This window comes from Acomys russatus, chromosome 31, assembly GCF_903995435.1.
Source record: "Acomys russatus chromosome 31, mAcoRus1.1, whole genome shotgun sequence".
NCBI lineage: Eukaryota > Metazoa > Chordata > Mammalia > Rodentia > Muridae > Acomys > Acomys russatus.
This window is the reverse complement of record NC_067167.1, coordinates 414,579-419,670: the sequence shown is the minus strand read 5'-3', so window position 1 is coordinate 419,670 and position 5,092 is coordinate 414,579. Positions and strand designations below refer to the sequence as shown.

The window sequence follows — 5,092 nt, the reverse complement described above, 5'->3', positions numbered from 1 at the left end:
ACGGTGGTTTTGGCAGAAGCAATTATGTACATGAAAGGTACTATGTAAACATCTGCCACTCTGGCTGCTTTGTTCATGGGCAAATTGGAAAATGGCAGGAATGGCTGGGGAGAGAGGCTGACTGCTCACAGAATGAATCATTCTATTTCATTAGTGAATTCTTCCTCAGCGGAAGTCACCTCTTTATGAGCATTTACATGTGACATAAATATCTTTACATCCTTTAAACATTTGGAGAAACGTATCTATGTATTTCTTCCCTGTATGTCTTTCTCAACCGTTTTCCAATCATTCTCATTCCAAGACTCCAAGAATCACGCCAATGCATCGATTTCATCTCTGGAATCAGTGAATAATCACACATCTGGACATTTCTTTCTTTCAAACAAAATGTGTGACCGTGTGTATTACATGAAGTTCTGCCCACTGTGAAGATTTCCCTTTGACGGTGTCTTTCAGGCTTGTCCCAGAAAGGATAGTAATGCTGCAATTGTGCACTTCTGGATGGTGCCTGCACGACATCCAGAACCTTCAGTAAACCATGCCATAGTCTTCTCTTCCTTTGTCATCTGATGATAGGGTACACACCATGAGACTCTGGGTGCATACTCCACATCAGAAGGCATTGTACAGAAGTAGAAACCATAGGCTTTTGGTGACCTTTTTCATGTAACTTTCTTGTGCCCTCAGGACAAATTCAGACTCTATCATATCTATAGCACTTTCATTTGATAATAGGTTGCTGCTGTGTGTGTCCTACTTTACAACTGGGTGGCTTAGATAGCACCCAACTCATGATGGGCAGCTCAGGCCACATGGTAACTTGCTGTCCCGCTGTCAAAATTTGAGTTTCCTCTGAGGTAGAGTAGCAGGCCAAGAGCTGTTTTTAAAAGGGGAAATAGTTGGACACAGATGGTGGTAGAGCCTTGCTCAAAAATCCCAAAAGTGCCTTCTGTGGTTCCCCACAAGGGCCTGCCAAAGCTCCAAACAGCATTCCTGTCTGCCATTGACACCTCTAGTGCCATCAGATCTGCTGGATCATGTGATCCAACCGGTACAGCAGCTTGAACAGCAGCCTTCTCCTACTGCAAAACGTCACTTGCCCCCAAAATAGGAGCCTTCTGAGTCGTCTGACATATTGGCCAGAGTAACACATGCAATGAGGAATGTGCTGTGTCCAGAATCCAAACACACTCCCTGAACAGTGTGCTTCTTTCTCGGTGGTTGGATGGGCCAAGGGCACTGACTTTTCCTTCCTCTGGAAAGTAATGTCTCTGAAGCCCACACCACTGGACTCCTAAGAGTTTCACTTAGAAGGCCCTTGAATTTTGATTGGATTTATTTCCCATCTTCCGATGCCCATGTGTTACCAATAAGTCTAAAATGGTCATTACCTCCTGCTCGTTTGGCCCATTTGGCATAATGCCAGCAATACAGTGCACTAATATGACATTTCATAGAAGACACAGATGATCAAGATCCCTTCTAAGTTATGACATAGGGTTGGAGAGATAATATATCCTTGAGGTAAAACTGTGAATGTATACTTCTGGCAGTGCCAACTAAAATCACATTGTTTCTGGTGGTGCTCACGGACAGGTACTGAGAAAAAGGCATTTGCTACATCAGTAACTGCACCATGTACCAAGGAGATGTATTAATCTGCTCATAAGGACACCACTCAGTCACCTTGTAACCTTCTGCCTCCTCTCTTTACTGCTCTTCACGTTGCTGACCTCTAAGCTGAAATTGCTCTTCAGACACCTGCCTCATATTCAGGTGGAACTTTCTTCCAGCTCTAACACTAAGCTCTTCTTGCAATGAGCAAAGTCACTGTCGCGCTCAGAAGCAGGGACACTGCTGCTGCTGGAGGAAGGAACAAAATGTCGTGTTAGGCATACACAATTTATCTCTCATGCTGGAGATGTCCTTGTCCTTCTCTTCCTAGAGACTCTCCAGAGCCACATGTGACCTCTGCAACTGGGCTGTAAATGTGTACTACCCCTCATTTTCTTAAATCTATAGGGTTAGCAATGAAATTATACACATTATAGGCCACAGTCATTGTGTGGCCTCGTTCTCACAGCTGTTGTCTTTGATTGAACTGCACATACAACCATTCAAAAGCAGGTGACACACACCTGTAATCCCAGCACTTGGGAGGCAGAGGCAGGTGGATCTCTGTGAGTTCAAGGCCAGCCTAGTCTACAAAGCAAGTCCAGGACAGCCAGGCTATACAGAAAAACCCTGTATTGAAAAAAAAAAAAAAAACAATACAACCACTCATGAGGCAACTGACAATCTGCACATCTCACTTATCTTTAACAGTCCATAATAAAATGACAACCATTAAATTGAAGCTCCTTCAGCATCAAGATCTCTAAATATGGGTGCTGGGAACTTTCCTGAACCTCATAATGCATATCATTATAGAACACAATATTTTTCCAGTATGGCCCAGTTTCTAAAACAGGTTATTTATTAAAACAGAAATTGTCAGTGATATGACATGTGTAATTTATAATTTACAGAAGTTTTCTTTAAGTCACTAGCAATCTGTATTGACTGTAAATGACACAAAAAATATAAATGAGTCTTCCTGCCTTTTTCAGTTTTACTTTCTTGGTGTTATAATTCCCTGTGTCTCAGACTAGCATGGGCCCTAAATTGTTTGCAATTCCCTCAGTAATGATTTGCTGCTTGATACTACCCAGTTTTGATCCAGAATATGCAAAACATTTAATTAAACCATCTGTTGTCTTCTACTAATCATCTGTTAGTCACTGTTAAGTCCTACTTAGGTGTGGTGTATGTTAGGAGTCAGCCTCAGTCGGCTTACCTGTGATGTCATTGTCTAGCTGCCATGGAGGCATGGCCCTGCCCACTATATAAAAGGAAAGACCCACCTCGACCCTCTCTCCCTCCCCTCTCTCTAGGGTACCCTCCCCCATTCCTTCTCTCCCCATGCTCATTTAATAAACTCCTCATCTAATATATTTTCCTGGCATCTTATTTCTTCTTATCTTATTTTCTTATTTTTAAACATAAAATTGGCCCACGCTGGGAGAACTCTTCCAGAACTGTCTTACGTGTGGAATCCTTTCTGCCAAACTCATTGTAACACACTTCCCACAACAATTTCCTTCTGTTCCAAACTTCACTCTGCGTCTCCATTTATTCCTGTCTGATCCCATCACTGCCTTCAGGCTCCGCTTTCTCCTGTGACCCAGCGTGGCACGCAGGTGATTTGCTCTGCTGTGTGGCTGTTGGCCACACACCTCTCAGATCTCCTTGGCACCCCGGTGTGGAACAGCGGGCTGCCACTGGCTGTAGTCCAAAAGCCCTACCATTAAATCACCAGGACAGACCGTCTACTGTTAACAAATAAATAAATGCTGTTCCTCCTGTCATTGCTACCCAGGATTCAACTTGCTGGCTGATGGGTTGTTACAGTTTTTAAATTATTCTATAATGTTCTGTTGTATTAAAATTCATTTGTTTAGCCGGGCCTGTTGATACACGCATTTAATCCCAGCACTCGGGAGGCAGAGGCAGGTGGATCTCTGAGTTCGAGGCCAGCCTGGTCTACAAAGCACGTCCAGGACAGCCAGGCTGCACAGAGAAACCCTGTCTCAAAAAAACAAAAATAAATAAATAAATAAATAAATAAGTTCATTTGTTTACAATGCTAAAACTTGATTGTTATGCTCTGCCTTCATACTCAAAGCCTAAAAATCACTGCCTTAAAACTTGGTTAGCTGGCTTTGCAGACACCACTGTCCCCTGTCGTTGCTTGCTGTAGCCGTGGTCAACCCCACCCTGTTCTTTGATGGCGAGCCCTTAGGTTGCATCTCCTTTGAGCTTTTTGCAGGCAAAATTCCAAGGACAGCAGAAAACTTTCATGCTCTGAGCACTGGAGAGAAAGGATTTGGATATAAAGTCTCCTCCTTTCACAAAATTAATCCAGGATTTATATGCCAGGGTGGTGACTTCACACATCATAATGGCTCTGGTGGCAGGTCCATCTATGGGGAGAAATTTGAGGATGAGGACTTCATCCTGAAGCACACAGGTCCTGGCATCTTGTCCATGGAAAACACTGGCCAGACACAAGTAGTTCCCAGTTTTTTATTTTATTTTATTTTATTGGTTTTCTGAGACAGGGTTTCTCTGTGTAGCCCTAGCTGTCCTGGACTCGCTTTGTAGACCAGGCTGGCCTTGGACTTACAAAGATCCACCTGCCTCTGCCTCCCCAGTGCTGGGATTAAAGTTATGGGCCACCATGCCCAGTGGTTCCCAGTTTTTTATCTGCACTGCCAAGACTGAGTGGCTGGTGGCAAGCATGTGGTCTCTGGGAAGGTGAAAGAATGTGTGAGCATCATGGAAGCCATGGAGTGTTTTGGTTCCAGGAATGGCAAGACCAGCAAGAAGGTCACCATTCCTGACTGCAGACAAGTGTAATTCTTTTGACTTGTGGGCATCTTACTTATCAGACCATTCCTTCTGTAGCTGAGGAGAGCCCTCACTTCATCTGCTTGCAGTACCCTGTAATCTCTGCTCTCACTGAAGTTCTTTAGGTTCCATATTGTCCTCATTCCTCTCCAAGTTTAGCTGGATTGCAGAGTTAAGTTTATTCTAATGAATAAAAAATAAATAGAAAAAAAAAGGCACATTTAACCTTATAAATGTTATGTGATTAATCACACAGGACACTGTTCTACTCTGTTTTTATAGGCCACGTTTAAGTTTTTAATAATTTATTTGATTTTATTTAATGTGTATTGGTGTGAAGGTGTCAGAGCCATTGGAATTGGAATTACAGACAGTTGTGAGCTGCCATGTCGTGGCTGAGAATTGAACCTGGGTCCTTTGGAAGAGCAGACAGTCCTCTTAACCACTGAGTCATCTCTCCAGGCCCCTGTGTTTATGTTTTTAAGGCTCCAACTTAATATGAATAAAACCTAAAGTCCTAGTCTTTAATTATTAAGGTCTTATAAATGATGAAGTCCTTTAACATATTCAAAATGTAATTTTAGTCATGCTAAGAACCAATGTGATTAATTTTATTTTCAAGGTCAAACATAGAATGAGA

The 5,092-nt window shown here is 42.7% G+C and overlaps 1 pseudogene; it reads left to right on the top strand.

Annotated features, from left to right (window-relative positions):
• Positions 1–912: 912 nt before the first annotated feature.
• Positions 913–4,461, top strand: LOC127212622 (peptidyl-prolyl cis-trans isomerase A-like; annotated as a pseudogene).
• The last annotated feature ends 631 nt before the right edge of the window (positions 4,462–5,092 follow it).